Source organism: Myotis daubentonii, chromosome 2, assembly GCF_963259705.1.
Source record: "Myotis daubentonii chromosome 2, mMyoDau2.1, whole genome shotgun sequence".
In the NCBI taxonomy this organism is placed as follows: Eukaryota; Metazoa; Chordata; class Mammalia; order Chiroptera; family Vespertilionidae; genus Myotis; species Myotis daubentonii.
Window position 1 is genome coordinate 7,881,279 of NC_081841.1, and position 23,696 is coordinate 7,904,974.

At 58.2% G+C, this 23,696-nt stretch overlaps 1 protein-coding gene across 1 annotated transcript in view; it reads left to right on the top strand.

The window, feature by feature from the left end:
• Positions 1-1,502: 1,502 nt before the first annotated feature.
• The window catches only part of ELFN2 (extracellular leucine rich repeat and fibronectin type III domain containing 2), a 39,985-nt gene continuing 17,791 nt past the window's right edge, over positions 1,503-23,696 (top strand). The window contains exon 1 of the mRNA XM_059681612.1: positions 1,503-1,660. The gene's annotated coding sequence lies outside the window, so the exon portion shown is untranslated. The remainder of the gene's footprint in view (positions 1,661-23,696) is intronic.

Genomic DNA, 23,696 nt, shown 5'->3' on the forward strand with positions numbered 1-23,696 from the left:
TGTGTCTGTGCATGTTCCAGGCATGTAGGCGCACCTGTGTGGGTCTGTGTGTTGAGGTGGGCCCCCTCTGCGGGCAGCTGTGTACAGTGAATTGGGGGCTGTGTACCCACGTGTGTCTGAGGGAGTGTGAAAGTCTGGTGTGTTGGTTGCTGTCCTGGTGTCCTGTGGGTGCAGGCTGTGTGTGAGGGTATGTGTGCGACTTGGGGTGCTGTCCTGTCCCTGCTGGCCACTGGGCTCAGGGTCAAGTGTGAGCCTTACAGCTGGGGCGGGAGGGGGAGCAGTGACCCTCCTGGGCCCGGGAGCCCTTTCCCGGAGCAAGCCTGCTGCTTTTTTTTTTTTTTTTCTGCCTCTGGGTAGTTGTAACGGAGTTGAGACGCGCAGGGGGCCTGTGTTTCTGTGCTGTTGCTGCTGGCTGCCAGCTCCGGTGGGCCTCCATTTGTTTGGGAATGGCTATGTCAAGGGGCCCAGGTGTGAGCGTCTGCCTGATGGGGAGGACCAGGAGGACCATCTGGGCTGGTGGGGGTGCAGGGCCAGACCGAGAGGGGGGCCTCCAAGGGAAGGGGGTGAGTGCATGGTGTGCACGTGTGTGCACAGATGGAGGGACGGTCCCGCCAGGCACGTCTGTCTGCGAGTGAGCCTGTGCAGGTGGAGGTCGAGCAGGTATGTTGCTCTTAGGGTGTGTGAGCACATATGGTGGGAAGTGGGGCACAGGCTATGGGCACGCGGGGAGGGGGTGCAGGGCCTTGCAGAGTTCTGAATCAGAGATGTGCGCTGGGAGAGGGTGCCTGTTTCCTGTAGCAGAGGGGAGTGGGCCGTGTTGCTGTTGGTGTGACCAGCAGAAGGGTGGCGTGGTTGGGCATGAGAGGGGAAGGCTGTGTGTGGGCATCAGGGCAGTGTGGGTGGCCATTCCCACCTGGGTGTGTGTCCATGACTGAGTGAGGTGTGGGGCTGGGGCTATGACTTGGGGCCCAGCAGGCAGTGGAGGACATGGGGTGGAGAGGATGGGGTGTGTGTGTGTGAGGGCCCTGTGGCTCTCAGAACATCTATCCATCTGTTGCTTGCTCCTCCTGCCCAAGAGGCCATGGCGGGATTGAAAGAAGTCCTGTGGCCTCTGGCCCCTCCCGTGCCTCTGAATCCAGTGGGGTTGGTGGGGAGCCCCCAGCTCTCCATCTGGGCCTGGAGGCCCTTTCCCTCCATCTCTCTTGCCCCATCCTTCTTCTCCATCTCCCTGCCCCCATCTCCTCATCTCCTGCCTCGATCTCTCTCCATCTCTGCCTCCATCTCCCTCCATTCCCTCCCTCTTTCTCCTCCCTCTCTCTCACACTGATATTCATTTGTGGTATATTCGGTTGCCATGGGAAACCTAAGAAAGAAGTGAGTGTACCCTTCAAGACTTCAGCATTTTTCCCTCCTCCCTCCCTCCCTCCTGCTGTCCCCTCCCTCTCCTTCTCCCCGCCTCTCCTCTCCCTCCCCCCTCCCTCTCCCTTCGCCTCCACAGGAGAGGACTTGGGTGAGGAGCTGCTGCTGCCTGAGCTGGGCCAGGACCTGAGACCCGCTGCCACCGCTGCTGCCACCACTGCTGCTGCGGGGACCGCCCTGAGACCAGGCCAGGAACAGAGCCCGGCTGGCCACAGGGGCCCCCTCTGCCCGCAGACGGCTGGTAAGGACAAGGTCCTTCCCGAGCGTGTGAGTGTGGATGGAGGTGAGCCCGGCTCACATGACCTGGCCTTGCCAACCCGTGATGTGGGCCAGCCTCTGCCCACTGTCTGTCCCTTCCTGCCTTGCCCAGCCCTGCCCCCAGCTGCGGGCACCCCAACCCGCCCCTCCTCAGCGTCCCTTCCACAGGGCCCATGAGGCAGCTGGTAGAGTGGCAGGCCTTCTGGGGGCTGGGACTGGTCCACTGGGAGGCTGGGGAGGAAGCCGCTGCTGGCTGCTGGCTCAGACACCCCCCCACTCCTGCCTCTTCTCCCAGCTGAGACGCTGAGCAGGCCTGCCTGCAGCCCAGCCGGCTGGGGCATCTGTGCACCTGGAGGGGGTGAGGGGCTGGCTTCCTGGGCCAGCCTGGGAGAACATGGTCTCTTCTCCCTCAGGTGGGGCCTTTCTGTTATAGAGAAGGGCAGCCTGAGGGGCTGGGAGTGAGTTGGGAGCAGGGGAAACGCTGGGCGGAAGCAGTACCTGGCCTGATCCAGCGGCTTGTGTGTTGAGGCGGCAGGGAGAGCAGGCTTCCACTAATGGGCCAGGGCCGGCGGGCAGGCCTGCAGGAGCCCTTCTGTCCTGGCTGGGGCTGGTGGCTGCCCCGAGAGGAGAGGCTGAGGCTGTGGCTGTCACTGAGGCTGTGTTGGTGGTGGCCACGTGGAGGGAGCTGTTGTCCTGTCGGTTGCTGAGTGACGTGGAGAGGGACCCGCCTCTGTGGCATTGTGGTCTCCATGGAGAGAGGAGGAGACCGGGGAGGAGGCTTGCAGGCTGGCCTGGGTGTTGGTGGTTGCTAAGGAGAGGGAGCTGCGTCTCTAAGCTGTGATGGTCCCCACGTGGGGGGCTGTGGCTGCTGAGGTGTTGAGGTCCTCAGGGAAGGGCTGGGGCTGGGGCTCTGGAGGGGCTTGTGCGGGGATGGGAGGGGTGACGGGGGCTCCAGGAGGACAGTGGGGGTGTGACAGGGGAGGGGCTGCTGCCGTGCCGTGGTGTGGTGGACACAGGCTGACGTGGGCTGAAGTGGGGCACAGTGGGTGGTCTGAGTTGTGTCCCCACATCCAGTGCTCATCCTGCCTGTCCTGTGGCCAGACGGGACCCTGTTGCACCGCCAGTGTCCCTCCTCCCAAGGCCCCCTCTGTCTGTCCTTTCCTCTCACTTCTGTGGCCAACTTCTCCTCCCTCTGCCTCCTGGAGCCCTCCCTCCTCCGGGCCTTTGAACGTACAAGTCCCCATCTGGATGCATCCTCTGTCCTGCCCCCAGAGGACTGCCTTCCCATCCTTCACACTTGTTGTGCCTGCCTTTGAGGTATCATAGGGGAGGCGACTTGCCCGAGGTCACGCAGTGGGCACACGCTGGGGCTGGGATTTGACCCTGGGGCACCTGCCTCCCCAAATGTCCAGCTCACCAGGCCTCATCTCCCCCCAGGAGCCTCCACTACCCTCCCATGCAGAGCCATCTGGCTCTAGCAGGTACAGCTGTAAAACCCCGTGCCTCAGTTTCCCCATATGTGAAATGGAGATGTACATGCCTCTCGAGGTTGCTGTCACTTGGGATAAAGTATGTGATGCCGCTGGTGTGGTTCCTCGCACTTAACAGACTCTCAGTAAGTGACCACCACTATCAACATTCCTTTTGAAACGGAATTTGAAATGATTTTCTGACATGCCCTGGGGGTGAGGATAGCAGTGCCTTCTCATCAGAGACCTGCCTTCGTGTGTGTGCCCTTTCCCCGTGACCCTCGAGTGGTGAGGTGTTGGGCTGACCTCGTGGTAGCAGGAAGCGGGGCAGGAGAGGGGGGGGCCTCGTGATGGTCACGCAGCACCTTGGTGGCGGAGCCAGGATGGGCACAGGTGTGACTGGATCCTGTCCCATGTTCCCCCCTGCTTGCTCCGGGGCCCTGTGTGTGCGCTTTAGCCCAGTGGGCCTTGTCCCCTCGCTCATGCCTGAGCCCCCGCCCTCTGGCTTTCTTCACAGCACACAGCGTGGTGGTGCCTTGGGAGTAACAGATTCAGGGAAAGTCAGTCCCTTCAGCCTCCTTGACGCCACCAGGGGCCAGGCCAGGCAAGGACGGAAAGGCTGCCCAAAGAGGGGCGTTTGAGGGCCTTGGGGAGTGATGGATGGCTGTCTTTTGAGTGACAAAGATCTGGTTCAGATCCTGACTCTGCTACTTTCTAGGTGGGTAGCCATGGGCACATTTCTTTGCCATTCTAGGCCTCAGTTTCTTCATCTGTACAATGGGGATGATAAGAATGCCTACCTCACCTCAGGCAGGGAATAAAGTTAGTGCACAGGGCCTGGGGCCTAGGAGGTGCTTCCTGGGCCATGGCTGTTCTTCCTAACCCACCAGACTGCTTCACATTTCAGGCTGAGCTAGCGAAGAGGGGAGAGGGCTATCCTGAGCGGCCCCAAAGGGCAGAGGTGGACCAACCAGGCACAGACCTCAGTTCATCCCAAGAAGAGACGTTTAGCAGTGAGCGCTGTCTTGGGGTGGGATGGGGAGACGTAGCGAGTGCTCTGTGTACAGTGAGACCACAGAAGGCCGGCAGGGGCATAGGGTTTGGGATTATAGGACTCAGGTTCACATCCTCATGTTGCCATTTACGGTCTGTGGGGTGTTGGGAGGGTCAGTTTCCCCTCCTGCAAAATGGGAGGAAAAGCAATGGAGCGAGCGTGACTTTAAATGCATTCATATTTGCGGAAGGGACCCAGGCGTCCCTTGAACCTGCACAGTATCCAATTTTCCAGAAGAAGAAAGCAAGGCGCAAGGAGCTTGAGGTCTTAGAGCAATCATACCAACAGCTGCTCTTTATGGGCCATCTGCTGTGTGCCAGGCGTTTTCCTACGTCCTCTGGGTCTCCTCTGATTTTCCAGCCTTTACACTTGCTGTTCCTTTTGCAGGAGTTGCTGTTCCTTCTTTGCTCATTGCTGCTTCCTGGGCGCCGTTGCCTGGCTGTCTCCTGTTCGGTTCATTATTGCCTCCTCCAGGAGGTCCTCCCTGACCACTCTGCTTGATCTGGGCCTTCTCCTGTTTTCCTTTAGTCCCTGACACAACCAGATGCTATTTTGTTTATTTGCTTGTTACGCACCCACCCACCGTGGTAGGTTTTCAGCTCCATGAGGGAAGCAGTTTTTTCTGTCTTGTTCCCTACTCGATCCCAAGTGCCTTGAATGGGGCCCGGCACATAGTAGATGTTCAATAAATATGTATTTAGCGAATGCATCCCATTCTATACATGAGGAATGCGGGGCACGGGAGGCTTGTAAATTGCCTGCGGACACACAGCTGGAAGTAGGTGGCAGGGCTAGCATTTGATCCCAGGTTGGCCTGGCTCCAGGTCAACCGTTTTTTTCTGCTGCACGACACCACCCAGCTGGAAGCCTGGCCTTTCAGGCTGGAGTTTGGACTATCTTTTGAACACAGACAAAACCACAGAACACCTCTTCAGTAGGAAAGGTTCCTGCCATAAGGAAGAGCTTCTGGTAGCAGCCTGAACTGTCAAATCAGTTCACTAGCTGTGTGACCTTAGGTAAATTACTTAACCACTCTGGCTCTCAGTGTACTTGCCTGCAAAGTGGGGGTAATGTCTTGGCTGGCTTAATAATCTTGGCGGGCTTCTGAGAGGCAGTGGACTTTGAGCTTTGATTTGCAGGCTTGGCTCCAAGTCCCTCCCTACCCTCCCCCGCCTCCCCAAGGTGGAAAAACAGCCTTTGCTGAATCACCCCAGTCCTGGAAGGCCCCACTGCCCACGCCTGAGGGATCTGAGATTTTGACTTCTGAATAGGGGACATTTTAAGTGCTTGGGACAAGCCATTTTCTGCCCTGCTAGCCCCCTCCATCCCCCCCAAAAGAGAAAGAGAGATCAAAGAGGAGAAGGAAACTGATTGTAACAGTATCCACTATGTGCTAGGGACATTCCCGTCCTTAACCCCTTCACAGTCACAGCGGCCCCTGCAGAGTAGGGGTTATTAAAGCCTTTTGACAAATGCCATACTCAGGTTTGGGGAAATCCTGTGTAGAGAACAGAGCAGGGATTGGACCTAGGCTCAGGCTCTGCCTGTGTGTGACCGGAGAGAGGAGGGACAGTGAGGCTCCTGGGATGGGTGTGCTCTGGGGTTACCCAGAGAGCGGGCTGTGGGTCCCAGGATGGAGTTCAGAGTGGCCTCAATTTTAGAGGCTGGACCTCGAGGGGCTGTGGGATGAATAGATTGCTTTCCCCAGCCTGGATGCCTCCCCACCCCCCTGCCCCCCCACTGCTGGCAGCCACGCGAGGCCAGGGAATAGATCTGGCGTTGTGCGTGGTGGTTCCAGTGTCTTGCTCAAGACCCCATTTGTTTGGGGAGGAGAAAGGGGGGTCTGTGGTGCCCAACAGAGGTGGGATTCATGGCCAGGCCTGGGGGGCAGGGTAGCCTGCCTGGTACGGACTAGGCCTGGAGGACCTCCAGGAGGAGAGGAGGGGGCTGGGCACGGTCTGGGGTCCTGTTTTTGTGGTCTGGGGGCAGAGTCTTGTACCCCAGGTTGGGGGGCTGTGTGGGTGGAAGGGCAGGAGGAGGGGGTAAGAATCTTGCCCCCATGACTTTCTAGTCTGAAGGAAGGAGAGCATGATGACCCTGCCCTCAGGGAGCCCTAGTCTTAGGGGAGTCGGGGGCCTAACCATGCCATCAGGATGCTTGTCTGAGGGGGACACAGCCCTGACTTCAGGGAGTCCCCATCTGAGGGGGGATAGAGCCTCCACTCCCAGGAGCCCTAGTCTGAGGGTGGAGGCACTGTGGGTTTTAGGTGCTCAATCTGCCCTCTGAATGTAGGAGAGGAGAGTCCCACTGAGTGGAGGCTCCCTGAGTTCTGGGAAGACTTCCTGGAAGAGGCAGTCCCTGAGGCCTGGGAAGGGGTTGGATTCAAGGCAGGGACTACAGGAGGGACTGTTCTGTGGTTGGAAGTAAGGCATGGTGGGTTAGATCCCAATGCTGAGTAGTTACATGCACCTGAACCTCAATTTGCTCATCTGTGAAACGGGGACATTGCCTGGGCACTGCCCGGCTCCTGGAGGGAGGGTTGGAGAGAGAAGTACCTGTACACAGTAGGCCCACAGGGCTGCCAGGGACTGCATGGTTGGTAAGACCATGCAGGAGTTCTAGAAGCTGCCCAAAACCATTCCCCCGCCCCTCCTCCACCCTGGGCCACAGCTCTAGCCCAGCTGCAATCTTTCCAGGTGCAAAAGGGAGCTGTGAGGTGGAGACAAGGGCCATAGGCTCCTGCCTTCCTCCAACTTGCTGTGAGACCCAGCTTCTGTCCTTGAGGCCACAGTCTGAGGTCTATGGGAAGTCAGAGCTTACCCCTGGCACCCAGGGCTGGGCCTCAAGGGCCGATGCGGGGGTTCACCAAGGCCCGCAAGCATCCTGGGAGGAGATGGGCCACACAGAGGGGTGGGCAGAGGAGAGTGGGTGCCCCAGTGACGGTGGCTCAGGAGCTCAACAGAGGCTTAAGGAGTGAGGTTTTCCTGCGTGTGCCAGACACTGGGGTGCTGGCTTGGGGTGGTGAGTCAGAGTGGAGAGACTCCTGGGGCTGCGAGTGGATGACGCAGTAGTCAAGCACTTGGGCCCGGGCCTGGGTTTAACTCCTGATTCTACCCACAACAGACACGGTGCGCCTCAGTATCCTCATCTGTAAAATGGGAATAACAATAGTACCTACCTCCTAAGGTTGACACTAGAAAGCGCTTAGCGCTGTGCCTGACATACAGTGAGTGCCCAATAAATGCTAGCTACCTGTTGGGTTTGCTGTGGTGGGAGCAGCTAGGCAGGGCTTTAACGGCCCTCCCAGCCACCACTTCTCAGGCTGCTGGGGACAGGCTGTGGCCTATGGAGTCCCGAGGCCTGGGATACTGGCCCAGAAAATGTGGCTGTGTCTGCCTCTCTGGTTCCTCCCACTCTCCCCAGTGCCTGCTGAACAAGATTTGCAATGAGCTGGTAAGTTTTGGAGTAGGCAGCGTGGGTTACATCCCAGCTCATTCATCCCCTCGAAGGCTGCGTGGCTCTGAGCAGATCACTGTGTGAACCTCAGTGTCTCATCTGAGCAATGGGATCCAGGGCCGTTATGAGGATGCAGTGAGACGATGCAGGAGGCAGCATCCATCCTCTTCACAGGCACGCGCTGGGTGCCTGCTGACTCCTGTCCCTGCCCTGCTCTCCCCTGTCTGCCTCAGTGCTGGGTTGCTGGCAGGGGAGGGGCTTTGGGGACTGGGTGGCTGGCCTGGCTGAGATGGCGGCCGATCCGGACATTCTGTCCTGGCTTCAGGGGAAGCTCAGGGTGCCGGGTGGGGGGACTGTCCTTAGGGACCATCTGGGTCTGCAGGGCCGCTGTAGACATTGAGGGACTTGGGAGAAGTGGGAGTCAGGCCTCTATGGGGAGCCAGGACCTCGAGCTGAAGGGTCAGAGCTGTAGGGTCTCCATCCACTTGCCACACTCACTGGCAGGCGATGCCCAGAGAGGCACTGACCCAGGGTCACACAGCAGAGAGTGGCCAGGCTGAGGGTAGAACCCGGGTCCAGCCGTTGTTGGCTGGGGCACTTTCACTTTCCATGTTGCCTGGGCCATGAAGCGGCTGTTTCTGAGCCAGCTCCCCCCCAACCCCCTCCCCCCCCCCCCCCCCCGCCTGGAGCCTGAGGCAGCTTTCTTACCCTGCGGGTGTCTCTCACTCTGTCCGTGGCTCCCTCTCCGTCTCCATCTCCCTCCATCTCTCTGGCCTGCCCCATCTGTTCCCAGCAGCCTGGGTGCCCCTTCCTCAGCCCCATGAGGAGGTGGATGGACAAAAGCTGCGCGCGCGCGCGTGTGTGTGTGTGTGTGTGTGTGTGTGTGTGTGTGTGTGTGTGTCCTGGGTGACTCGTGCGTTTGCTGTGTGTTGGAGAGGGTACATGTAAAGGAATGTATACACCTGTCTTCTGACTGAGGCTTGCCACGTGCTCTCTGTATATAAAGTAGAGGATGTGCTGCTGCCCCTCCCGTCACAGGCGGCCCTGGAAGCATGCGTACGCCACCTGTGTTTACGCCGGTGGCATTCACCTCGGCCCTTTGCGGAGCGCCCCTGACTCCACAACCCAAACATCTCCCCTCGGGCACAGGGGGGCTATCCTGATCCACCTTGGGGAGGGGTCCCCTCCTTGGCATGTTCCCTGTTGTGTCCTGGGTCCAGGGTTCGAATCCATCTCTGCCCCTTACCCTCTATGGACCCCAATTCTCAGACTGCCCATATAATCAAAGGGAATCGTTTATTCCGTTTATTTAACGACTTTAATGACACCTAAGTAACACCCACCCTGGGCTTGACACTATTCTAAGAACTTTACAGAAATTAAATCCTCACAACAACCCAACAAAATAGCATTACCTCCATTTTACAGATGGGGAAACTGAGGCAAAGAGAGGCTAAGGATCCTGCCCTTGGTCACACAGCGAGTCAGTGGTGAGACCAGGATTTGAACCTGGGTCATTGGTTCACAGGCACCTTCCTAACCACCTTGCTGTGTTGAGTGCCCTTGGTAATCCATGGAGAGCGGCTTGGGCAGGGCCTGGGCCGGCCAGGCCCCCTGGGCCAGGAAGGTGGTCCTGGTACATGGTAGGTGTGGCAGCTTGGGATCAGGTTGGATTGAAGTCCCTAGCTTATCATCTACTGAGAAAGACACCCGACCTATCTGAGCCTCAGTTTCCCCATATGTACAACAGGGTAACAGTACTCACCTGTCAGAGCTGTTGTGAGAATTTGGTGCAATGAGGCATGGGGGCACTGAGCACACAGTAGGCACTCCAGGTGGGGGGTAGCTATGATGATTCCATGATAGGGTGAGAGGGAGGCAGTTTAAGGGGGGGTGCCCTCTGCCAGTGGAGGTGAGCATGCACCCTGAGAACCTGGGATCAGGAGAGGACGGGCTGAAGGTATGCATACCTGTCCATCTGGTGTGTCTATTGTGCAGCGGGGCTCGGGATTGGGACATGATCAGCTGTGTGTGTGTGTGTGTGTGTGTGTGTGTGTGTGTGTGTGTGTACACGCATGCTTTCTTGTACCTCAGCATCCTGGTGTCACACACCCCCATGATGGAGAAACAACTGAGAATCCTTGCCTGTGGGGGCTGAGATGAACCTGGGAGACCATCTCATCCTGCTTTTGCATGGTTGCAAATGGGGAAACTGAGGCCCAGAGAGGGGAAGAGATTTGCACTGGGGCCCACAGTGAATTCTGATGATCTGAAGTTTCACTGCTGGGCGGGACCTTTTCTAGAACATGCAGTGACGAGCCCTGCCTACAGTAGCTTCGTCCCAGCCACACGGGCCCACACCCTGCAGGGTCGATGCTCTGCGCTGCCTTTCTCCATCCTCTGCTCCGCCGCCTGGGTTATGGGTTGATTCCCTGGCTCGTCCACCACCAGGAAGCCATCAGGACAGGGACTTGCCTGTCTGTTCACAGCTGAGCCTGTGAGCACAGAGCCTGGTGTGTGCATAGTAGGTGCTCAGCAAGCATTTGTTGAAGGAGAGGTGACCTTAGACATCATCCCCTCCAACTCTCTCATGGTGAGGTCAGTCTGAATTGCAGGGGGGCAGGGACTTGCCCAGGTCTGAGCAGGGAACTGAACCCAGGCCTCCTGGCTCCCATTCCCGAGCCCTCTTGTTTGTGCACTCATACACAACACAACACACACACACACACACACACACACACACACACACACGCTATGCTGTGATCCAAAAGCTTCGCTCTGATCATTGCTCAACTTTCTAGCCTAAAAATGTCCATCTGTCCCTCTGTCTGCCAAAGCCGTAGGCTGGACACCTACTGGGCACCTGTTCTGGGGCCTCCCCCCAGCCTGAGTCTGCCCCGAAATAGGGCAGGAGCCTTGGAAGGGAACCCTGGGAGGGTGGGGCTAGTGCAGGGGACACCCCTCAGGCACATTTCCTGCTGTGTCCCCTGCTTCTGGCCACGTGCACCCAGAAATCCTACCTGCCCAAGCCTCCTGGTCCCCCACCGTCTCATCCTGCTTTTGCATTGTTGGCAAATGGCTCAGGCTTTGGGGGAAGGGGGTATCATTCCCAGGGACCGGCCTCCCCCTCTGCCTCCCCCAGGAAGTCTGCCATACTGCCTGGGAGGATGGTAATTAGCATGAGGCAGGCTGATTAGCTCAGAAATTAAGTCTTTGTTTCCCTGGCTCCCTAGTTTCCCTAATTGAGCAGATGCAGAGCAGGGGGAAGGGGAGGGGCTGCCCAGTTGGTCACAGGGTTGGGAGGGGGCACACGTGGCTATGTGTTTGCTGCAGGAGCTGGCAGGGTGGGAGGTGAGCATAGATGTGGCACAGTCTGGGGCCTGGGTGGAGGAGTGTAGGGGAGTGAGTAGAGGGACAGGGACCCCAGGCTGCAGCCCTCTGGGGTGTGCTTGTGTGGCTCAGGGAGGGCATCTCACCCAAGACCCCACTGTGAGAGCTTGTCTGCATTCATTTGTCCCTTCAGGTCTTCACATCCAGTCCCTGATCCTAATAACTATTATGAGCACCTACTATGGGCAGCCCCTAGGCCGGATACCTTTTGTGTATTGCCTTGCTCTGTCCTCAGACAGTGGTGAAGGGAGGGGACTCCTCGTTTTTTTAGGGGAAGAACCTAAGGCTCAGGAGAGAGCTGAGGTGACCTGCCCAAGGTCACACAGCTTGGAGTGGCCAGGGCAGGGCTCAGACCCAGACCCTGTCCTGGAGGGAGCGGGGAAGCCGGTGATGGTAGCCAATCCAGGCCCTGGACGCGAGGGCTGGAGGGGCCTTTGTCCTTTTCATTGGTCACACGGCAATGGCTACCTCTGCCTGCTTGGGTTATTGGAGGAGCCGTGACGACAGCGGTGGTAGTGACATGATGATTGATTTAGTGCTTGCTGTGTGCTAGGTAGGTTTCAAATGCTTCACATGTTTTCATATTTCATGCCCACAGTAATCCTGAGAGCCATGGGTGGGTGCCCGCATGATCCCCGCTTCACATGCGCAGAAGCCAAGGTTGAGGGAGGCGAGGGCCCTCCCCCAGTCCCAGGCAATAAGTAGGGGACCCAGGATTCAGCCTGGGGCCATCTGACTCCAGGCCCTTCCTCCTTGATCACCACTCTGTATGGTCTATAACACAGGTGAGATACCTGGTGCATAGTAGGTGCTCAACAAAGGCTAGTGGCCTGACCCCCGGCCCTGAAAGAACAGGTCCCTGGAGAGCCTACATCTCCAGGATACACCCTGGAGGTTCCAGGGGGACAGCCCTCTTCATAAAAACCTCTGGGGGAGGTATTGCTTTTGCTTCCATTTTACAGATGGGAAGTGAGGTTCAGAGAGGAAGTTACTTGCTCAGGACCTCACAGTTGGGGTAGCTGGGATTTGAGCTCAGGTGGTCTGGTTCCAAGTGCTGCCATGTGGGGCATCCACTCCCAGCCACACCCGTCTGAGGGGTGACCCTCCCTCCCGGCCTGGTCCTCAGCCCCTGCTCTGGGGCGATGCTTCCACTCCCCCGCCTCCTCTTAGCAGCCGTGTGCATGGGATGGCCAGGCTCCGTCTCCGCTGTGCCCGGCCTCTGGCTGTTGGGCATCTGCTATGGCCACCTGCTCACTAAACAAGACCTTTGGGTGTCCCTCTGGCTCCTACAACTCAACTTGTCCCACCCATGCTGACTCTCCCTCTCTCCTCCTCCCCCGGGGCCCATCTGCTCCTCCTCTGCGGCTCCTGTTCCAGGGTGGGCACTACCATCTCTGACACCCACCTGGACCCTGGAGTCATTTCTGAACTCCACCCCGGGTCTCCTGTCCTCATCCTGGTAGATCACTGAGCCCTGCTCGCACATCCTCCATTGCCTGTCTACCTCATCCAATCACTACCACGGCCCGAGCCATCGCCCTGCTCCCTCCAGTTTATTCTGTACCCTGCTGTCATTGGCATGAACTCCCCAGCATGTCACTGGCTCCCCACCGCCCTTGGGCTAAGATCCGGAATCCTTACACTAGCTTCTGAGACCCACTGGGACTTGGCGGAGCCTGGGGTCTCCATCTCCCTCTCCCACACCACCATCAGCTCCTCAAAAGTGCCACCCTCTGGTTCTGTGTCCTTGACCAAGATCACCCTCAGCAAATAGAGGACAGAGGAGACCCCTCGGGTGCCCCTGCACTGGGGACCTCCCTCTGATATTCCTAAGAGCCCTTTGAGGCCAGCGGTGCTGCCCATTTTGCAGATGGGGAAGCTGAGACTCAGAAAGCTGAGCTGGCATCTGGACCCAAGTCTCTCTCCCTGTGGAGCCCGTGTTCTCCTCCGTGCGTGCATATGTGTGCGCACGTGTGTACACACCACGGGCACTGCTGCCCGCTGACTGTGCCAGGCGCAGTTGGGGCTTCGATGAGCCGCCTCCGCCGGACGAGGAGGTCCGTGATGGTCTCTGGGGGCCCAGCCTGCCTCTTCCTGTTGGGGGTGTGGATGCTACGTCGGCCCCTCGCCAGCCCGCCGCCCCCTCCCCTCACAGCCTCCCAGCTCCTCCCCCTTCTCTCCCCTTCCTTCAAAACAAACACCCGCGAGCCCAAACCGCCCATCCAGCCGAGGCGCAGATGGAGCCCGAGTTGGAATTAATTAGTCCTGTTGCCAGGGCAACCAGGACCGGACCGCGATCTAGCCTTTTCTCTCAGCCCGCCCCCACCAACCAGGCCCCACCCCTGCCTCTCATGGCCCCGCCCATCAAGGCCCTGGCCCCTCCCCTTCCCCCTGCTGCAGCTGGTGGTTTCTGGAAGGAGAGGATGAGGATGTCCGGGAGCTAGGTTTGAGTCCCCAACTCGCCCCGTGGGCAAGGCCCTGGACCGCTGGGAGCCACACTTTGTTCAGCACCTGCCTGGGGAGAGGTACGGGGGCGCGTTTTGAGACTGGGAGAGGAAGAATGGAGTGGCCTGAGCCTGAGAAAGCAGGAGGCTAGCGAGGGGCGTGCAGTGATGGGAGCTTTAGAGGGACCGGCCTCTACAGTGGACAGCAATGATGGGGCTGCCTGCGTCCTCCTCCTCCATCCCAGTCTTGTTCCTCTTACCCTCTGAGCCCGCGTCCCTCCGAGGTCTCCCCTGGACGCCAGTAGGCAGGAGTGTGTGCTGCCTCCTCGCGCCTTGGTCTCTGCACTTGCTCCGTTTCTTCCTGTGTGGTCCTGGGCAAATTGCTTAGCTTCTCTGTGTTTCCAATTCCTTGTCTGAAAATGGGCACAACCACACCCACCCGGTGAGCCATGGAAGTCCTAGTCTGTGGTAACCACTCCATGGCTCCTTGTGCCACTGCAAACGAGGTACAGCTTCTGGCCAGGGCCATTCCTGGAGGTGCCCGCAAGGTGGAGGATATAGAGGGGACCTGAGGGGACGTGCCAGCTCTCACCCCTGTCTCCCATCTTTTGGAGTCCCCTGCACTGGGCTCTGCTGGGCTTGGCACACAGGAGTGCCACCCTGGCTTGGCATGTCCGTCACTGGGCTGGGACGAGGCCCAGGACAGGTCCTGGCTCCTGCTCAGCTCCCCACCTGGTCCCAGAACACGCTGAGCCCCTGGAGGCCAAGCGCTGTCTCTCCAACTACTTGGCTGATGGTTAATGGGCCATTTGCTTTTTCATGTGCCAAGGAGGCATCTCTCTAGCTGGCATGGTGGGGCAGAGGCTCAGGAGAGAAGATGGGCGAGGACTGGTGACTGGACTCTTACTGTGGGCTGCCCTCCTGTGAGCCTCAGTTTCCTTATCTGTCAGCTGGGCCTAATGATGTATCAGTTAGACCAACTTTGAGGGATTAAACTAGGGCCTGCAGACTCACGTCCCCACAGAGGCCAGGTCACTTGAAGGTGTGCATCTGGTCCCAGTAAGGCAATAGGGTGTGGTGGGGCCTGTAGTAAAAGCCAAGCTCAGGGTCTGCCCAACAGCATCGCACTGGGGTTTGTATCCAACACTGAGCTGGCCAACAGACCTGATCCCCAGGCTGTATTTGGAGCTGTCAGCTGCCCCAGAGGAAAACTCTACAAATGGATTAATTGGGGGTTGGGCGGGGGGTATTTAACTCTCCTTTACATAATAACAAGGGCCAACGTTTATTGAGGGCTTGAACTGTGCCCAAAGGAGCTAAGCACTTTACTGGGATTATCTTGTTTGATCCTCACACTAACCCCGAGGAAGGCAGCATGCAAGTGCAATTCCTTTTCTGTAGGTGAGGCAATTAAACCAGAGAGGTTAAGTCAGAGCCCAAGGTCACACAGCCAGGGGGAGGGAGCAGGGCTCGCCCCTGGGCCTCCTGGTTCCTCACCTGGGGTTTTCCCTCTGGCTCGGTGGAGAGAGGGAAGGCAGACAGACCCACTTGGCCTTGCTCTCTCGCAGAGGAGGCTGGGAGGGAGGAGAAACAAAATTAAACAAACGAAGGGTGCTGTGAGCTCAGGAAGAATAACTTATTTTTTATGAGCTTGTTAACATTTGTGAAGTTAAGTAAGCAGAAATTTATGCCCTTCATTTGCATGCATTAAAGGGAAGGCTGCCTGGGCCCAGTGCGGTTACAGGAAATCTCAGCGCCTCCCAGGGCAGCCACCCACCCCCCTCCGCCCCCCTGGCTCACATTAGGCAGCTCCCACTCTGGAGGGTCTGCTTGGGCTGTGTTTGGCGATTTTCAGATCCAGCTGCGGCCCCTGCTTCCTGTGGCTGTGGCTTTCCTTACTGCCTCTGGGAGCAGCTGGGCCCTTAGTTCAGAGGCCGAATGTTCCAGAAACTCTTCCCAGCCTCTCCAGGGGCCTCAGAAGGAGCAGGAGGCCCACCATCTTTGCTGCCCAAGAGCTGTGGGCAAGTTGCTTTAGCTCTCTGGGCCTCACTTTATTCATCTGTAAAATGGGGACAAAACCTCATAGGTTGTGTCCTCCCCATGATGCCACTTATCTAAGATGACATTAACTTCGGGGGGAGGAAGAGGGGGTGCTCCCTTTGCTAGTTGACCTGGCTCTTTGGGGACTCATTGTTTCCCATGGGCCAGAGAGAGGGATGCTCTTCCTCGAGGACAGTGCTTCTCAACCTTGGCTGCACATTAGAATCACCTGGGAATCTTTTTAAAATCCTGATTTCTGGGCCTCGTCCTCCGGAAATTCTGTTTCTTTGTTACTAATGTTGTGGCCCCCACCCCCAAGAGGTTCTGGGTTGGCAGGAGGTGCTCACCCTTACACCCCTGTCCTTGGTAGCTTGCTTGCCTGCTGCCACCGTTGTGGCCCCACCCCATAACAAAGAAACAGAATTTCTGGAGGATGGGGCCCGGAAATCAGGATTTTAAAAAGATTCCAGGTGATTCTAATGTGCAGCCAAGGTTGAGAACCCCTGCTCTAGGAGGTCTGACTGGACAACCCTCCCCCCCCCCCCCTCCCGGCCTGGGCCACCTTGTCCTGCAGCTCCCCGTGCTCCTCCTGCAGTGGCTGGTCTCTGGGGCCTCCTGCGAGATCCCTTGGCGCTGTGAGCTTCCTCAGACACATCTGTCCTGATCACCGGATGCCTGCACCTGCCCCAGGGCTTGAGCAATGGTATTAAATGAATGAGTGTGTGAAAGAGCCTCAGCTTCCGTCTTCCATCCTTTGGAATTGCAAGTCCCTTCCAGGTGTGGAGTGACTCATGGTGCTGAAAGCGCTTCCAGGCCGATGCCATCTGTGGTGGTTTCTGCCTCAGCTCCCCCTGCAGAGGAGGCCAGGCCAGGACTGTGGGGTGCAGATGGGGAAACAGAGGCCCAGGCAGAAGCGTGGGACTTGAGCCCAGCGCTCACTCACTCGCTCACTCACTCTTTTGTGTGTTCCAGGAGACGTTTGGGCTCCTGCTCTGTGGTAGGTAGTGGGGATCTTGGGAGGAGTGAGAAGGGCGGCCTGCCCACCAGGCTGCATTCAATAAGCAGGTGCAGCGAGGGTCGGAAGCTGCGGGTGAAGAAATGAAGTCAGGAAAGACTGAGGATTTCATTCTGACCCCATGGGAGTCAGACAGGCGAGGGCAGGGGCAGGGAGGAAGGTGAAAGGATGGTAGTGGGTCAGGTGAGTGGCTGGAGGCTGGGGAGGAGGGGAGGGGGGCCGGATCCATGCTGGCTGTTGGCTCAGGCACTTGTTCCCTCTGCCTCCGGGAGGAAAGAAGTGCGTTTATTCAGGAGATTGTTCTACAGCATCTGGTGCGGGCCAAGCATTGTGCAAGATGTGGGGCCGGGGTGAATGAGAACAGTCCTGCTGTCGGGGATCCCACAGCCAAGGGGGAGGGTAGATGCCTGGTTGGGCGAGAGGGCTTCCTAGGAGGCAGCTTGGAGTCCTGCTTAAGGAGCGGCATTCATAAGGTGGAGATGGGGCAGGAGGGCATGCCAGTCCTGGGCATTTCGAGGGTAAAGGTCAGAAGGTGTGAGTTCAGAGAAGGGTGAGAAGGTCACAGTGCTAGGATCTGGGATTCTGGGGAGGAGGGAGAGCTCAAGAGAGCCCTCCAGGCCAGGAGAGGGATCTGGACTGTTTGGCTCCCAGCAGCAGGGGCCACTCTGGGTATTCAGAACCAGGCGTGGATGGCGTGTTTCAGACAGGCACAGAGTGGGAAGAGCCCAGGAACTGGGGAGGGAGTTCTCGGAGCTGCTGTTCTTAGGTGAGGCTGGAGGGGTGGGAGGCTGGTGGTGGTAGGGACGGGGTCAAGGGAGGGGCCCAAGTATAGGAGGAAGCAGGGGGCCCCAGTGCCGGATGGGTGGGGGTCATGTATGTGTATACGTGTGCATGCATGGTTTGTGTATGTGTGTGTATGTTTAGTGCCCTCCTTACAGGAGGGCGTTGGAGGGCAGATTTGCAGAGGCAGGGCCGAGCCCGAGCATGAGGGTCTTGCCTGTTGGGATGAGGACAGGGAGGCACTGGGAGCTGCTGAGCAGGACGGTGACCCACTTGTGCTGTGGGACGTTCCCTCAGCCACTGCGCGGAGGAAGGGCGCAGGCCGGGTGGTGGGGGGTTCTCCGGTCCCCTTTAGGGGACTGCTGCACCTGTGGGGAGCATTAATGAGGGGGGGCAACACCACGGAGAGGAGGAAGGGCGTCGAGCACAGGGAAGGCGCGGAAGAGGCAGTGTTTGATCCGGGCAGCAGAGGTGAGAGCGTGGGGCTCTGTGGCTCTGTGCGGGGAGGACACAGCAGGTGGCTGGAAGGCAGTGGGGGAGGGCAGCCTATTCAGGGTGCCTTTGAAGGATTAAAGGGAAAGTCTGAGCCAGGAAGGAATATCATTAGTGAGGACCCAGCGGCTCTGCATTCTCTACCCAGCCCTGTGCACCCAGCCCCACGCCGACAGCGGCATGGCTTTGGGTAGGTCCTCTGACCCTGTGCCCTCACTTTGTTGTCTGTAAAATGGGGCTACTTTTAGAACCGGCCTGTTGCGGGGTTGTTGTGAGGGTTGGATGAGATAATCCGCCCGCAGCCTGGCCTGGGAGATGCTTCGTCGTTACCAGCTGTGTGTGGCCATGGCAGTGACGGCGGGCCCCAGGGACGGATGAGAAACCTGCTGGGAGGAGCTGTTCAGCCTGCCTGAGGCCACACAGCTGGGAGGGGTACCCAGCAAGGCTCTGAATCCAAGTTGTTTGGGCCCCCAGATGTGGTGCTCTCTCCCCAGGGCCTGCTCGCCTACATGCCCTGAGCGTGGGCAGGAGTCCAGTTCTGACCCCTAGCTCAGCCCCCACCGGCCATGGGACCCCAGCTCAGCGGCTTGGCCTTGGAGCCTGTCCCAGCAGTAAGGGGCCATGTGCCGAGTTCAGGGCTGCCGGCCCAGGCCAGGCTCCTGGTAGGGGTTCCGTTCACATTGGCTCGCCTTCCCTGCCCCTGCCTGACCACACTGCCCCAGCCACCAAGGCCATGCGGGCGCAGGAGCCCCCGCCCTGGTCCCTGATCTGATGGTGACGATGGTAACACCAAGGAGCTGGGAGCCCTGCTGTCACCAGTATTAATAAGGAGCCCACTCAGTGCATAGGGCAGCCGTGGGCAAACTACAGCCCGTTTGAAATGAATAAAACTAAAAAAAAAAGACCGTACCCTTTTATGTAATGATGTTTACTTTGAATTTATATTAGTTCACACAAACACTCCATCCATGCTTTTGTTCCGGCCCTCCGGTCCAGTTTAAGAACCCATTGTGGCCCTCGAGTCAAAAAGTTTGCCCACCCCTGGCATAGGGGCTGGGTGGGTGGGGACAGAGGCCCTCTGGGAATTGCATGCCTGGGGGCTTTCTCCATTTCCCACGCTCCAGGTCTCCTGCTGGCACTGGGCACAGAGGGCACATGTGCCTTCTTCGCCCTCAGGAAGGGAAATGGTGGCTGTCCGGGTTGGAGGGGATGCTTTTTTGCTGGTGAAGGTGAAGGTGCTGTGGAGCCGTGAAGCCAGGCCTAGGGTTCAGGGCGGGCTTCCTGGGGGAGGTGATGCCTGAGCTGAAGCTGGTAGGGTTGACAGGGTTGGTGGCTAGTGGCAGGGAGAGGGAAGGGTGTGTGTCAGTGCAGGGCGGGCAGGGAACGTGAGGAGAGCTGTGTGCCAGGGTGGGAGCTGGGAAGGTGCAGGCCCACCTCACGGACCTTTCAAATGCCAGTAAGGATCTTGGCCTCTGTCCCTGGGATGCGGGGAGCCCTGGAAAGATCTGGAGCAGGAGAAGCAGCATCAGAGCTGCCCTCTAGAACATTCCTTCTGGCCCCAGTATCAGGGGCTGAAGGAGGAGGCCACAGTAGCAGCTGGGTGAGTGCTGATGGTGGCCTGTCCTGGTGAGGTGGGGAGCAAAGGACAAATGTGGGAGCCATACTGAGGGCAGAAGTGTCAGGCTCGGTGTCTTGTCTGATGATCTCTGGGGAGAAGGGGAGGAGTTGAGGATGAAGCCGGGATCTGTGGCCTGAGCAAGCAGGTGGGGTGGGGTGGTGGGACCTTGACCAAGAGGAGACCTGTGAGCTGGAGTGGGCTTGGACGAGATAAGGACCTGGACTGGCTGAGCCTGGGCATCTGAGGGCACCTGTGGAGAGGTGTCCAGCAGGCAAAGGCCGGGCTCTGGGTGACCAGGGGCATGGGGCCACCCACATGGAGGTAGGAGCAGCAGTGTTTAGGGCAGTGGTTCTCAACCTGTGGGTCGCGACCCCTTTGGCGGTCAAACGACCCTTTCACAGGGGTCGCCTAAGACCATCCTGCATCTCAGATATTTACATGACGATTAATAACAGTAGCAACATGACAGTTATGAAGTAGCAACGAAAATAATTTTATGGTTGGGTCACAACATGAAGAACTGTATTTAAAGGGCCAGAAGGTTGAGAACCGCTGGTTTAGGGGGCTAGGGCAGGAAGGGGCGCCCCGGAATCAGGTGGGGTGTCCACGAGGCCTTGGCAAGGCTCTTGCCCTCTTGGGTCTCAGTTTCCTTACCTGTTAATGTGACAGCGGCCTGGATGTGCTAAGGGAGCTGCCAGCTCTGACCTTTCCTAAGGTACCCAGAGGGTCTGCAGGGCACAGAGCGAGGTGCCCTGGGGTAGCGGAGGGGGTCCCACATACAGTAGCTTTGACACGGGGGCTCGGAAATGAGTGTGCTCATGGAGTTTGCTTGGCCAGAATTTACTGAGCACCTGCTGCGTGCCGGTCCCCAACGTGTGGAGCAGGGACAGAGGGGGACTTGGCCATGGTCCCCACCCTCGGTGTGGGCGTGTGATGATACAGCACCCAGAAGGCCAGGAGTGGACCTGACTTTAAGCAACCCCAATCTGCGATTCTTTAGGTATTTTATAAGAGATATTAGAGACTGGTTATTTATTTTACACAATAATTTGCAGGAGGGTTTCCTTAAAGAGCAGAAATCTCCAGGGGGTGTGCACTAGGTTTCCATTTGCCCGAGTCCCCTCCTGGCCCGTGAGTTCCTTGCTCATCTTTGTTCCATGTGGTGCCAGGCATCCTGGGCCGGGCACGCAGCAGGTGCTTGCTAGGTGTGGAATGTCTGGTTGGCCGGCTGTAGCCCCACTGGGGACCCCTCTGCGGAGTAGCAGCACCCCTGGCCTCTCTTCTGGGCTTTTATGGGCTTCGTGGTGCTGCTCTTGGTGACACCAGGCAGGGGCTTGTACCCGAATCCCGAATGTGCTCCCTGCCCCTTCCCACCCTGGGTTTCCCACCCCCTGCTGGCCCCCTGCAGGCCAGAGACCAGTTTGCCAGCCCAGGACCTGGTGCGTAGTAGGCCCGCAGGTATGTGGATAATGGGCCACCGCTGAAGGGACCCCCAGGGTGTCTCACCCACGCCCTTACAGAGGAAGCCAGAGCCCTGGATGGGAAGGGACTGACTCAAGTCCTTGCTGCCACAGAGCTGGAAGGCGAGGGACCAGCGTAGGCGACACCTCTCACCTAGAGCGTCGCGGCAGTGGAGGGCCTGGGAAGGAGCTTTGTGTGCCGTGGAGGGGCGAGCAGCTCCCTGGCTACATTGGGTGTGTCTCAGGCTCTTCCCCTTCTAGCTGTGTACCCTTGGACAAGTGGCTTCCCCTCTCTGGCCTCAGTTTCCTCATCTCTCAAATGGGTATAATAATAGTGCCCACCTCGCAGGCTGTGCAGCGGGATGAACAAAGGAATTAATGAGTGCTCCGTGTGCAGGCGCAGATAGGAGGGCTCACGTCCCAGCCGCAGCCCTTACCAGGGTGACTGGAGGCCACTTTGTCTTTCTGAGCCTTGGTTTTCTCATTTGAGAAATGGGTCCGATGACCTGTCGTCCTGTTACGTGGGGGGCTGCGTCTGCACGCAGTGAAGCTTGGCGAGGTCTTCATTGACCACAGCCCCGGGCGTTTACTGTGCCGACTGTGCTGCGGGCCGAAGCTTAAGCAGGGACACCTGTGCTTGCCTGGTGCCCTGATGGTGGGGTGTCCATCATGCAGTTGGGCAAGAAAGGGGAGACTCACTGTGGGGGAGGGGGAGCTGCCTGGGGAGAAAGCAGGAGGCTGGGTCTGAAGTGGGCGGCTGGGTCAGGTCATGTGGGGCCTTGATCTTCAAGAAAGACTTCTGGTTTTAACCTGGGAGCTACAGAAGCTTCTGGAATGGCTTTCTGTGGATCTGTGATGGGTGGCATTTTGAGAGGCTGTCTGGCAGCTGAGGGAGGAACCCAGGTGCTGGAGGTGCTGGGAGGTGGTGGTTGCCGCCCAGAGAAGAGCCAGCAGTGGCTGGGACACAGGTGTGTGGCCTGGACAGGTGTTGGGATGGATGGGCGATGAGGGTTAAGGCAGAGGTCAGAGTCAGGTGTGCCTCAGATGGTGGGACCCAGGCACAGAGAGGTTTGGTAAAGAGCCCACAGTCACACAGCCAGTGGCTCTGGGAGCGAAGCCTCAGGCCCAGCATTTGTAGGCGGCGGTGGCGTGGCCTGCCCTGTTGGTGGTGAGTGGTCCGCACAGGGGCTCCGCGCAGTGGAGGCGGAAGGCTGGTCAGAGCCGGCAGGGCGATGCTGGCCGTGGCAATCTGATGCTTCATTCGCGGGCTCTGCTCAGCGCCAGGCCTAATGGAGATGGATCAGGGTGTCTGCCAGGGAATGGGGGATCCGTTCTGTGTTGGCCACCGCTCCACTGAGCAGGGATTGGCACATAGAGGAGCCATCAGGGCAGGATGGAGCCAGGGCGAGGCGGCACCTGGCATGTGTGATTGTGAGAGAGACCCGGCTTACGGCCGGCACCAGCTTCCTGGGGAGATGCTGGACCTCGCTGACCTTGGTTTTCCCATCTGTAACGTAGAGGTTGCTCCGGCAGGATGAGGAAGTTGGGACTTGGCGCAGGCTGGGGGCATGGTATGTGCTCAGGAAATGCGGGTGTTACTATTATTGCTGTTGCTGTCGTCGCTGTTGTATTGCAGCTGGAGCCGACCTTGTTGGCTGTGGGGTCAGTGGTCTCTCTGACTTGGGACATGTCATGGTCTGCCACGCCAGCTTAGCTCGGGGACAGACGATGTCCTCGACATGATGGGCCAGTGCCAGGCCCGAGGCCCACAGGCTGCAAAGCCAGGCCCGGGTGTGAGTGGAGGCCCCGGGCGGGGAGGATCAGGCGAACGACAGAGAGACGGGCTTCTGTTTCGTGGACCACGGAGGGTTATGTGAGTCCAAGAAAGACAGTGCAGGGAAGGGACACAGGAGTCTGAGGAAGGATGGGACGGGGGTGACTTTGAGGAGACTGGGCTGTGCCTAGAGACTGTCCTTTGCCTGATTTTACCAGGAAAACATACAGGAGGCCCAGAGAGGGTGCAGGCCTGGCTCAAGGTCACACAGCAGCTGGTGCTGGGAGCAGACCTGCTGGCCTGGGGGCCTGGGCGCTGGCCCCCTCTGTGAAGGAGGAATGCGATCATTTATCAGGGGAGTTTAATAATGAATGAAGTCGGATGTCTTTAATGCAGGCAGCAGGCCCAAAGTAATAAGGGACTCTGTATTAATTCGGAAGTTAATGAATATGCAGGTGTGTCTGAATGATTAATGGGGCTTCTGAAGGCCTTGGGAAGGAGTGCGTGAGCTGCTGCTGATGGAAATATGAATATTGCATATGTCTGGGAAGTCGGATAAGCTGGGGATCAGGTGGGCATTCACGAACCAGAGGACTCCAGGGGCACCCAGGGCTGGAGATACACACCCAGGGCCATCACTGCTTGCTGTGTGATCTTGTACACATCACCCAATCTCTCTGAGCCTCAGTTTCCTCATCTGCAGAGTGGGCATAAAAAATAGTGCCTGGTTCCAAGGAACTTGGGGACAAAACGTGTGAGCATCCTTAGCACAGGGCAGGTGCAGTCCGAGCCTCTGATAACTGTCACAGCCTTTCTAGAGCGGAGGGCAGAGAAGAGGTTGGGGGAAGGCCAAGGAAAGTATAACAGGAACAAATTCCTTTAAATATGGACAGCACTTTGCAGTTTGTAAGGGTGTGTGTGTGTGTGTTTGTCTCATTAAACTCTCCCTTAGTTCCTGGCAGCAGTTGCTTGTCCTGGGGCAGAGGGGACGGGTCTTGGGGAAGCTGGCGCGCAGAGAGGGCTGGCC